The sequence below is a fragment of the Ammospiza nelsoni genome, chromosome 10, assembly GCF_027579445.1.
Source record: "Ammospiza nelsoni isolate bAmmNel1 chromosome 10, bAmmNel1.pri, whole genome shotgun sequence".
Taxonomy (NCBI): Eukaryota; Metazoa; Chordata; class Aves; order Passeriformes; family Passerellidae; genus Ammospiza; species Ammospiza nelsoni.
Genome location: NC_080642.1, coordinates 27,261,842 through 27,274,792, shown reverse-complemented (window position 1 = coordinate 27,274,792; position 12,951 = coordinate 27,261,842). Strand labels below are relative to the sequence as shown.

The 12,951-nt window shown below is 49.8% G+C and overlaps 1 pseudogene; it reads left to right on the top strand.

Moving 5' to 3' along the window:
* The window catches only part of LOC132077834 (uncharacterized), a 672,057-nt pseudogene that overhangs the window by 243,458 nt on the left and 415,648 nt on the right, over positions 1–12,951 (top strand).

The following is a 12,951-nucleotide window of genomic DNA, read 5'->3' as shown; positions in this document are numbered from 1 at the left end:
AAATTCAGTTCTTGGGGGTGAAGTGGCAAGATGGACGGCGTCAGATTCCTGTGGATGTTATTAATAAAATCACTGCCATGTCCCCACCAACTGATAAAAAGGAAACACAAGCTTTCTTAGGTGCTATAGGTTTCTGGAGGATGCACATCCCTGAGTATAGTCAGATTGTGAGACCCCTTTATCTAGTTACCCGCAAGAAGAACGACTTCCATTGGGGCCCTGAGCAGCAGCAAGCTTTTGTCCAAATCAAGCAGGAGATCACTCATGCTGTAGCCCTTGGTCCAGTCAGGACGTGACCAGATGTGAAGAACGTGCTCTACTCTGCAGCCGGGAGCCATGGTCTGTCCTGGAGCCTTTGGCAGAAGGTACCTGGCGAGACCCGAGGCCGACCATTGGGATTTTGGAGTCGGAGCTACAGGGGGTCTGAAGATAACTATACTCCAACAGAAAAGGAAATCTTGGTCGCCTATGAAGGAGTCCAAGCTGCCTCGGAGGTGATTGGTACAGAGGCACAACTCTTTTTGGCACCCCGACTACCGGTGTTGGGATGGATGTTCAAAGGAAAGGTTCCCACTACCCACCATGCCACCAATGCTACTTGGAGTAAGTGGATTGCCCTCATTACGCAGCGCGCTCGAATTGGGATGTTAAATCGCCCTGGGATCCTGGAGATAATTACAAATTGGCCTGAAGGTGAAAGCTTTAGTGTCGCAGATGAGGAACAAGAGCCAGTGACCCGGGTTGAGGAAGCTCCGCCATACAATCAGTTGCCAGTAGAAGAAACACGTTATGCTCTATTCACCGATGGTTCTTGTCGTGTCATAGGGATTAAACGGAGGTGGAAAGCAGCTGTGTGGAGTCCCACTCGACGGGTTGCAGAGGCTACTGAAGGAGAGGGTGAATCCAGTCAATTTGCTGAAATCAAAGCTATTCAACTGGCCCTAGGTATTGCAGAGAGAGAGAGGTGGCCAAGGCTCTATTTGTATACCGATTCCTGGATGGCAGCCAATGCTCTATGGGGATGGCTGAAGAGATGGAAAGAGGCGAACTGGCAGCGAAGAGGAAAACCAATTTGGGCTGCGGAAGAGTGGAAAGATATCGCTACTCGGTTAGAGAAGTTACCTGTGAAGATTCGCCATGTAGATGCCCATGTCCCCAGAAGTAGAGCTAATGAAGAGCAGCAAAACAACCAGCAAGTACATCAGGCTGCAAAGATAGGGGAGTTGAAGATAGATCTCGACTGGTAGCATAAGGGAGAGTTATTCTTAGCACGATGGGCCCATGATGCCTCAGGCCACCAGGGTAGAGATGCCACCTATAAGTGGGCACGAGACCGAGGGGTGGATCTAACCATGGACAGTATCTCTCAGGTTATTCGTGACTGTGAGACGTGCGCTGCCATCAAGCAGGCCAAGCGGGTGAAGCCCCTCTGGTATGGGGGGCGGTGGTCTAAGTACAAATACGGGGAGGCCTGGCAGATTGATTACATCACACTGCCTCAAACCCGCCAGGGCAAGCGCTATGTACTAACCATGGTAGAAGCCACTACGGGATGGTTGGAAACCTACCCTGTGTCTCATGCCACAGCCCGTAACACTATCTTGGGCCTTGAAAAGCAGGTCCTTTGGAGGCACGGTACTCCCGAGAGAATTCAGTCGGATAATGGAACTCATTTTAAAAACAATCCTATTAATACTTGGGCTAGGGAACATGGCATGGAGTGGGTATACCATATCCCCTATCATGCACCAGCTGCAGGGAAAGTGGAAAGGTATAATGGATTGTTAAAAACCACCTTAAAAGCATTGGGTGGGGGGTCTTTAAAAAACTGGGAGCAGCATTTGGCAAAGGCTACCTGGTTAGTTAACACTCGAGGTTCCACCAACCGAGTGGGTCCTGCTCAGTCTGAGCTCCTTAATATAGTAGATGGGGATAAAGCCCCAGTGGCCCATGTCAGAGGTTTGTTGGGAAAGACAGTATGGATCAACCCTGCCTCGAGTACAGACAAACCCATCCGTGGGATTGTCTTTGCTCAAGGACCAGGTTATACATGGTGGATAATGCAGAAAGATGGAACAACACGGTGTGTGACTCAGGGAGACCTGATTGTGGGATGAGACTCATATATGAATGTCATTGTTTGTTGAATGTGAGACAGAAGGAAACTGTAAGTGTCAAAGGTCTGAGCAAGTAAGATGAGAGAAATGTGTAAGTGTCAAAGGTGTGAGTAAGTGAAATGAAAGTTTTTTATTGTATGTTCACGATATGGGATAAGGGGTGGAGTGTCGTGGGTTGACAGCCTTTATCCCAATATCGTGTGTTGTGTCTGGCAGCTGTGCCTTTTCTCTCTTCCCCCCCCCCCCCCGCCGTCTTGCTGCGGCGGGGCGGGGAAGAGAGGGGGGAGTGTTTGACCAGGCCTTTTTGCTTTTGGTTTTTGCTGCTTGGCTTGGCTAGCCGCTTTGCTTGCTTGCTTTCTGCTTTTTGCGCTGTTTTTTTTCCTTTTCTTTTGTTCCCTCTTTCTTACCCTCCCCTGAAGATACTGGACCGGCTCCGGACCTGACCTGAGGGCTCCAGGACACCCGAAGCTTGCAAAGAAGCGCCGCACCCTCTCAACACACAGTCTGTTTTTTTCTTTTCTTTTCTTTTCTTTTCTTTTCTTTTCTTTTCTTTTCTTTTCTTTTCTTTTCTTTTCTTTTCTTTTCTTTTCTTTTCTTTTCTTTTCTTTTCTTTTCTTTTCTTTTCTTTTCTTTTCTTGTGTTGGGGGAGGGGTGGTTGGAGGTTTGTTTTGTTTTGGGGGGCTCCCTTTTGGAGATTTCCCCTAATTTGTCCTAAACCAGGACATGGACACACACAGTTCCCTCCATCTTGCCCCCTGAACCCCCATACCAGAAACCCCAAAATCTACTTTTTCACCCCGTAATAGCTTCACTAATATGCTACCTAAACTGTTGTGGCTTGCTGATCTTCATAGAAGGTTGGTAACTTGCTCCATGGGTCATAATCAAAACCAGAGGGGCATTCTGGGCTCTGTGCCAGCGTCTCTGAGCCCCCTGGCAGGGGTCTGGGCTGCTCAGGACAGCCAGAGGGATGTCCTGGGTCCTGACAAATCTTGGTTTCACAACAATGACAAACCCTGCTTCAGAGCCTAGACATAACAAGAAAACTACAGGTACATCTTAATCCCCGAGCCCCCTGCCCATCACTGGGGACTCTGGGGGTTTCTCCCCCTGTGCCAGTGTAGGATTGATGGGGGTAGCACGGTCAGGACGCATGGAGATGAGAGATCTCTGCAGCCAGGTCGTGGAACTTGGGGTTTATTGCAAAGGGCCTGGGTGCAGGGCCCTGCTGGGATTTGGGGTTTATTGCAAAGGGCCTGGGTGCAGGGCCCTGCTGGGATTTGGGGTTTATTGCAGAGGGCCTGGGTGCAGGGCCCTGCTGGGATTTGGATTTTATTGCACAGGGCCTGGGTGCAGGGCCCTGCTGGGATTTGGGGTTTATTGCAGAGGGCCTGGGTGCAGGGCCCTGCTGGGATTTGGGGTTCATTGCACAGGGCCTGGGTGCAGGGCCCTGCTTGGAGCTGCAGCCACAGCTCGGAGCAGGCCTAAGAGAAGAGAGGGGGAGAGAGGATGAAAGGGTAAGAGAGTAAAAGCATATGAGAGTAAAAGGGGTAAGAGCATCAAAGGCAAGAGCTAAGAGACAAGAGGTAAGAGCAAGAGTAAGAGAGGTAAGAGCTAAGACAGCGAAGTTCCCGTTACAATACAATAAATCTTCTTCTATGTTGAATATTCTGATTCTCACTAACCAATCTAGTACAATATAGAAATCCTACAGCATTTCCATACTGCCTGTAAGAATCACTGCATTACCATACAGGGCTACATTTTAAACCCTAAAAACTCCTCTGTGGACCCCTTCTTGTAGGGGCAGCTCTGACCCTGGGACCTGCCTGCAAGCAGAGGGAATTGTTCCATCAAAAGGGGATTACTTTCAGTGGCCTCACCGTTATTTTCCCATTGTTCAGTAACTGAGGGATCTCAAAGCTTGCTTTCATTTCAATCTCGCTTATAGTTTCCATATTCTCAAAATCTTTTGCCAGACAATCATATTTGTAAGGCTTTCCTCTTTCGTCTTCCCCAACACCCCAGAGCCGGCGCTGCTGCGGCCGTGGGGCAGAGGGGCTGTGAAAGGGGGATCCGGGATTGGAGCGGGAGGAAGGGGAGGGAGAGGAGAAGCGGAGGAGCAGGAACAGGAGCAGCACGGAGGGAGCAGCCCGAGGAGGAGCAGCAGCCGGGAAGGAGCATTGCGGGGTTCCACGGCGAGCCCGCAGCTCGGCTGGGCCCGGCAGCATCGCATTGCCCCGCGTCCTGCAGGTGAGCGCCGAGGGGAAGCGGCAGCTCCGGAGGGGTTTTGGGGGGGAAGAGGAGGATTCTGCTGGGGTTTGGACCTTGCCGATTCCGGAGTTGGGAAAAGTGCGTATTGTAGGGCTCTATGCAGATATGTACTGTGGGAATCCATAAAATCAGAGGGGTTTGGGAAAGCTGCAAAAGGCAGGCCTCGGAGACAGCAGAACTGTGAGTAGAGCACAGCCATGAGATAGGTCAGCAGAAAAATTATTTAAACTGTAGAAAAAGCAAGGGCAAATAGAACAATGGCCTGTGTATTAACGCTTGTCTGAATAGCTCTCTAAGCTGCAGAAAGTTTATTTAGCAAGATATTAGGAAAGTTGAAGCTTAAGAATGGAGCTCTGTGCGTTGTGTTTTAAGGCTTACAAGCAGGTATTGTATTCGAAATAAGCAAGCATTGTTTTAAGCAAAGGTACGTGTGCTTATGGTGTGTGAAAAACGGCAATCACTTGTTTTTAAAATTTTAAAAGTTTAATAGTAATAAAATAGTTCTACAAATAGTAATACAATTAGAGTAATAATAATTTGGACAATTTGAACTAGGACAATACGAGACAACAAATATAAAGAGTTACGGACGTCTGGGTACCTTTTTCTGGGCAGCACGAGCCCGAAAAAGGATCCCCGCTAACGAAGATTAACCCTTAAAAACAATAACTCATTGCATATTCATACACCTCATAGATTATGCATAAATTCCATTCAAACATTCAAACACAGGATTCTGTGGTTCTGGTCAGTGTCAGCTTCTTTCTCTGAATCCTAACAGTGCCTTCGAGGCGGGAAGAAATTCGTTTCTTCTGATAAGAGAGCAATAAATTCTTTTTCTCTTAAAGGTTTAGGTGTCCTGTGGCTGCTATCTTGCTGCAAGTCCTTTCTTTAAAAAAGTATCCTACATAGTATCATTTCTATGTTAACAATTTTTATTACCTAAAACTATATTTAACACGGTACTTAAGAGAATTAATACAGCATTACTTTCTAACACAACACATATAATATTCATTTTAATATTTGCAAAAAGCCAATCATAAAATACAGGCATTTTCACATTTACCATATGTATTTTGATGTATTGATGAGTAGTGCTGTATTAACAGTTTAATAATAAATGTAGTCTTGTAATTAAAAGGTAACTTTTGCAGTTAGAAGAACTATGTTAGTGGGGTTTTTTTAAAGAAAGGAATGAGGCACTCGCATCAGATAGCAGCCACAGGACACCTGAATCTTTCAGAGAAAAGAATTTATTGCTGTCTTATCAGAAGAAATGAACTTCTTCCCACCTCAAAGGGGCTGTTAGGATTACAGGGAAGAGGTTGATGATGGCCAGACAGAATCCTGTGTTTGAATGGAATTTATGCATCATGTATGAGGTGTATGAATATGCAATGGGTTGTTGTTTTTAAGGGTTAATCCTTTGCTAACGGGTGTCCTTTTTCGGGCTTGTGCTGCCCAGAAAAAGGTACCCAGACGTCCATAACTCTTTATATTTGTTGTCTCGTATTGTCCTAGTTCAAATTGTCCAAATTATTATTACTCTAATTGTGTTAGTATTTGTAGAACTATTTTATTACTATTAAACTTTTAAAATTTTAAAAACAAGTGATTGGCATTTTTCTCAGGAGTTGAGTCCCAAATATATTTTGGTCGCTGAGAGAGGTATTTTTAATTCATTTGATGAGAGTATATTTTTGGATCTCTCAGGAATGCAAAGGGGAGCAGGGGAAGCGTTGAGTGCCTGGAGTGGAGGTATGCTGGGGAAAGGGGACCCTGGAACACCTGATATAAAATTTCAATGGTCAATCCAAATTTTACTTCTATACCTTTTATTTTAAAGCAAGCAAGCAGCGCTGGGTGGCCGGGGAGTCACTGCTCCATTCACAACACACAGTTCAGTAAAGTATATATACTGTTTTTAAGCTTACAAAGCAGTTTCTAATGTGCTTGGTTAGTCCAAATGAGCAAATATCAATAAGCTGGGAGCAGTAATTTCATAATATTTCTAGGTGGTCATTGATTGGTATCCTTGTAGTTGTCTGGAGGGAGGCCTTGCACTGGTGTCTGCTACATGATTTTGTCAAGTGCATCAAGCTTTTTATTATACAGAAGCTTTTAATTGCTTTGTTGCAATATCTCTTAGCTTTACCCCAACTTCCTCTAATTTATTCTAAGCATCAGTCATCTTGCTACCTCATCTCTTTTGCTCTACTGTACTTCTTTGATTTTGATGCTTTTTTTGGCTGTTTGGTCAGAAAGTTTCAAAAGCTTTCTTTGTGTCTATTTTGGACACAGCAGATAGAAGCATTTGCTGATTCCATTGCCAATTGGCATGAATCACAAAAACAATTTCCACAGAATCAGGGGAGGGTGAGCCCTGGGACCCCCCAAAACCCCCTCAGCATGCCTGAGCAGGACCTGGGAGATGGGGGGATGCCCAGGACCCACAGGCCCCCCAGCAGCTCTGAGAAGAGGGACCCCCATAACCCCAAAGTGAGGACACTGGAAACAGGGAACTCCTGGGAGAGGTTTTTGGACTTCTTGATTTTTGGAGGTATTTCTGGCCACCAGACACCCGGTGACTTCTATAGATGGACTTGGCCAGTGGGACCATCAAAGGCAATGCACTCACATCTTGTTTTTTCCCCAAACCAGGATTTCCCATTCCCAAACCTCATCTGGATGGAGAAGGCTGTGAAGAAGAGGAAGATGCCCCAGGGGCACTGAGGCAGGTGAGGAGGAAGTCAGTGCCCCTTTCTCCCTCTCTCCTGCTCCATCTCCCAGCCCAGCATGGCCCCGGCTGCAGCACAGCCCCACTGCTGATGCTGTCCAGTCAGGGATGCACTGGGGGGATCTCCTTCCCCTTCCCTCTGGCACACAGGCAAATCCCATCCTCTCCTTGTCCTTCCTCCCCCAGGGAAGGAGCTGAGGATGGAGAGCAGGGCAGACAAATCCCCATGGCAGAACCTCGTGGCAGAGGCCATTTTGAGCAGTTCTAGGGCACAGGAATCCAACGGGGAGGAAAAGCCATGGAGATCCCTCAGGAGGAGGGGCTGCAAACCCAGCCCAGGGTGCTCCGAGGAGGAAAGACTCAGCCTGTGCCAGGAAGGCAGCCAGATCTGGCCAGATCTCTGAAGTGGTGGTCCATGAGCAGATTGACAATGGCAAGAAGCCCCACCAGTGCTTGGAATGTGGGAAGAGTTTTGGCAGGAGCAACCACCTGCTCATCCACCAGAGGACCCACACTGGGGAACGAGCCTATGAGTGTGGGCAATGTGGGAAGAGCTTCAAGTTCAGCTCCCACCTCATTGTCCACCAGAGGATCCACACCAATGAATGGCCTTATAAATGTGGAGAATGTGGGAAGGGCTTCAGGAGGAGCTCCAGCCTGAAACTCCACCAGATCATCCACACTGGGATACGACTCTTTGTATGTGGGGAATGTGGAAAGGGCTTCCGTGACAGATCCTGCCTGATCATCCACTAGACAGTGCACACTGGGGAATGCCCCTACACATGCTCAGAGTGTGGGAAGAGCTTCATTGAGAACTCCAGCCTGATTCTGCACCAGAGGATCCACACTGGGGAGAGGCCCTACAAGTGCAGGGAATGTGGGAAAAGCTTTAGGCAGAGCTGCCATCTGAATGCCCACCAGAGGATCCACACTGGGGAGAGGCCCTACAAGTGTGGGGAATGTGGGAAAAGCTTTAGGCAGAGCTGCCATCTGAATGCCCACCAGAGGATCCACACTGGGGAGAGGCCCTACAAGTGCAGGGAATGTGGGAAAAGCTTTAGGCAGAGCTGCCATCTGAATGCCCACCAGAGGATCCACACTGGGGAGAGGCCCTAAAAGTGCGGGGAATGTGGGAAAAGCTTCAGTCAGAGCACTAGGCTGATTCTGCACCAGAGGATCCACACTGGGGAGAGGCCCTACAAGGGTGAGGAAGGTGGGAAAAGCTTCAGGCAGAACTCCAGCCTGATTGCCCACCAGAGAATCCTCACTGGGGAGACACCCTATGAGTGTTCTGAGTGTGGGGAGAGGTTTCAGAGCTGATACCGTCTCCTCAAGCATCAGCAGATTCACACAGAATAGAGGCCCTTCTGCTGCCCTGACTGCAGGAAGGGCTTTAAGAAAAACTCTACCCTCGTCACCCACCAGCAGATCCACACTGGGGAGAGGCCCTGAACGTGTTCCAAGTGTGAGAAGAGCTTCTCCCAGAGCTCTACCGTGACTCAACACCAAGGGAGGCAACAGTAAGGGATGCCCTACAGCTGCCCTGTGTGCAGGAAGAGTGTTGCCTTGATTTTTTAAGATTTTTTGAGTCTTCTGATGTCTACATTCTTGTAGCAAACTTTCTCAAACATTTTCTGTAAATAACTTCTTGTTTTGCGTTCTTTCATAGAAGAAGAAAAATTTGATGGACTGTTAGTTTGTCCAGTGTCATTGGAGAGGTGGCACTTTCACCCTCCAATCCATGGTCACTTTTAGAAAACTATAAATGTTGGAGTCAGAAAATAAACTTCCCTTTTCTTTCCCTTGAGAGCAGCAGTGTGTGCGCTCATGTTGTTTTGTGTCCTACAGTGACAGGAAGAGCTTTGAGCGCTGCTTCAACTCCATCCCCCGTTGGGGACCCCCACTGGATGGTCCACAGTGACCCTCACTGTGCAGAGACTTGGTCATCCATGGTCCTGGTGATCCGTGTTGGGAAGACACCTGGCTGGTGGTCTCCACATCTTCCTGGCTCCCCTTGGGCACTTGGACATGGCCAGAGAAAAATCCATTGGGATGCAAACAGACATCAGAATTTCACAGGGGACAGCATAGTTTTTTACTTTTGACACCAAAAAAGTCTCACCTTTTGCATCCTATCATTCTTCGGGTGGCATCCAGGAACTCCAAATGGTGTTGGAGGTCTTTTCCAACCTGAATCATTCCATGATTCTAATTCTCTCTGGCCCACCGGCATCTTCCACAGCCAAATGGTGATGGACTGGGGCAAAAAACCAGGATTTTGGAGACAATGGAGTAGAAACTCCTCTTAAAAAAGGTCGTTCCTACTCACCCAAGCACATGGATACTCAGCAGCAGGGACACATAAATGCTTTTATTTTGGCCTTTATTTTCTTTCATTTTTCATTATCCTTCACCCAACATTGGGGTAAATATAAAGTCATTTAACTAACACACGGATGGTGACATTGTGGGACATGGGTGGGGACATGGTGGGGATGGGGACAAGGACCTGCGTGGGGATGTGGTGGGGATGGGGACAAGGACCTGGGTGGGGATATGGTGGGGATGGAGACAAGGACATGGCTGTGGATGGCGATATTGGGCATGGGGGGTGTCACAGATAGAGATGGTGACATGGGGCTCTATGGCCATGGAGGAGGACATGGGGGACATGGCCATGGATGGCGACACAAGTGACCTAGAGACAAGTCCATGGGTTGACATGTCCATGCCATGGGGTGTCCCATGGCCAAGGACAACACATCCCCACCACCACCATGATACTGTCCCTTTCATGCTACCATTTATTCCCTGCTCCTCCCCACTGTCATCCCACTGTGAACCCAGCTAGGGAGAGGGGTGGCACTTGGGGACACTCCTGTCCCCACTCCAGCACATGCCTGGGGCCAGAGAAGCAGAGAAGGGGATCAAGGACGACGGGGACCGTTCCTTGCTGTTCTCCAGACTGAACCTCAAAGGACTGAACACCTGGGGTGACACCAACACAGTCACACCGAGGGGACACAGCTGTCACCACCATGGTGACAGGGACACCTCAGAGGGTGGCCCTACCTCAGGCTTGGGCCAGAAGTCAGGGTTGTGGTGGGTCCCGTAGATGCTCATCAGGCAGATGACCCCTGGTGGGATGGGAATGGCCACTTTGGGGACAGCAGATGAGGGTGGGTGGTGACACTGGGGACACCCTGGCCATGCCATACCCTTGGGGATGACACGGCCATCACACAGGGGGATGTCCTTGATGCAGCGCCGGGACACAGCAGTGACAGGAGGGTGCAGCCGCAGGCTCTCCTTGATGCACATGGTGGTGAAGGGCAGCTGGGACGGGTCCTCCCTGGGGACAAGTGGGGGTGGCACATGTCCCCGAGCCACATGACCAGGGTGGCCCTGGGGACGTCTCACCATTCAATGTCTGCAGTGTCCTGGCCAGCCAGGAGCTCCTGGACCTCCTGGCAGCATCGCTCCTGGTGCTCAGGATGGCCGGCCAGGTTGTAGAAGAGCCATGCCAGGCCACTGGCCATGGTGTCATGGCCTGTGGGGACACTGGGTGAGTGAGGGGACACTGAAGGGCCTCTTCCCCAATGGCACCTGGGAGCTCGTGCTCACCCTCAAACATGAAGGTGTCAGCCTCAGCCGCGATGTCCTCGTCCGACAGGGTGCGGCCATTCTCGTCCTGCAGGGGCAAGGTGAGCCACAGGCCACTGGGGTCACCAGTCTGTGGCCACCTGGGGCCAAATCCCATCCATGGCCACCACCCTATGGCACCACAATCCCACTGGCCACCAGCTCTATGGTCAATACTGCCCATGGCCACCACTGTTCCCCTGTGGCCACCAGTCTATGCCCAAGCCCCCCATGGCCACCAGCATCCTACTGACCTCTAATGGCCAATCCTTCCATGGCCACCACCACTCTCTTGACCACTTCCATGTTCCATGGCCACCCCCCCAGCCCCACCTTGGTGAGCAGCAGGATGTACTTGCTGGGCCGTCTGCACCAGGGACAATGGGGGGACACTGTGGCCACCAGCATGGATGATAGCAGGACCATTGGGGCCACCAGAATGGCCAACAGGGACAGTGATTGGAAAGGATGGCCAGTGGGGACCGTGGCAGAGCCAGCACAGCCACCAGGATGGCCAGCAGGTGTGGAGAGTATTATTAATAATTGGTTAGCTGAGAAAGGCCATGCTGACATAATGCCGCTGGTTAAGCTGAGAGAGGGAAGTCAGCAGTCAGTAAGCTGAAAGGAGAAGTCAGCAGTCGGTGACCAATGACAGGCAAGGATAGAATGCCCTTGCCGCAACATGAGGATAGGGAAGAGAGATTCTTCCTGAGAATATGTAGAAAGTATCAAAAGTATAACCATAAGAATGCAGAAGTAGGCGTAGTTGCTGATATGTAACTAACCAATCCTGAGCTCAACTTCTGCAGTATGTATGAAGCTCATTATGAACTGTATTTAACCTGCTGTACTGATCAATAAAATTGGGCCTGTGATGATCTAATTGATGTCCTGATCTCCTTCCGTCGACAAGCAGGGACAGTGGTAGGGTCACCAGGGCCACCAGAATGGCCAGCAGGGACAATGGTAGGGTCACCAGGGCCACCAGGATGGTGTCATGATCCGCTCGTACAAGCAGGGGTTGTGATGGTTCGTTAACTGATCTCAGAGTGCAGAAGCAACACGGAAGGGGATTTTAGTATCAATCAAAACAAATGCACCTTTTATTGAGTGCCCACAGCAGATGTGATAGGAGGATTAGAAAGGAGAATAAAGGACAGAGAGAAAGAGAGGGAGAGAGAAAGAGGGGAGGAATAGCTGCCAGTGGAGAGATGAAACCCTCATGGTCCAGCCAATAGATCCGTCTTGTCACGTCAGGGAGAATCTCAAAGTGTTGGTTCTATTATAGTCCTCCACCAAGGGGGGGAACAGGTAAGTCTATTGAAACCACCGAGAGGGAATAGGTAAGTTTACAGACAGTCCATGTTCTCAGCAGTGAGTGAGACCAATTGGTCCAGGGAACACACCTGCAGGCAACACTTGGCAAACATCTGGCTTCAGTCCAGCCAGCCTCCTGTGTTAGAGTTATCGGGGTCTCAGTCTCAGCCCTTGGGAGGGGGCTTCAGTCTCCGTCCATCACAGTGGTCGTGAGGCAGATGAGGGAAACTTCACACTGTCTCTTACAGATGATCAGTGGGGACAGGTGACACTCACTCCTGGCAGTGGCTCTCGTGGCTGAAGATGCACTTCTGGAGCGTGTCCAGGGCGAGGAGGCTCAGGGGCTGCAGCACCTCCAACTCCACTGGCCCCCACCAGCTGCCACTGCTGCTGCCGCCCACTTATGGGGAAGGACTGGGTTGGGGAGGGAACAGGGAGGGGATCAGGGACAGGGGATAAATTTGGGGGTGGGACAGGGGTGGGAGAGGGGGAGGAGTTGAAGAGAGGGTGTGGAACAGGGATGTGGTGATGAACGAGGGATGGGGTTGGGGTTTGGGTGCAGCTTTGAGTTTGGGATATGGGACAGTAAAGAATTTGGGTACAGGACGGGGCTCGGGGTGCAGGACGGAACTCAGGATGCAGCAGTGGGTGCAGGACAGAATTTTGGGTGCAGGACTGTCCTACAGTGATGTTATGATGGTTGTATCCCCATCCATGTGTTCTGTTTATGCTGGATATTATGTTCTGTGCCTTCAAGACTGGCTCTGAAGTTTTGTTTTGGTTTTGTTATCAGCCGCTCCCCCACGGCTGGCAGGACACAGAGACAGGGCAGTACATGGTGCTGCTTTTGCTTTTTTC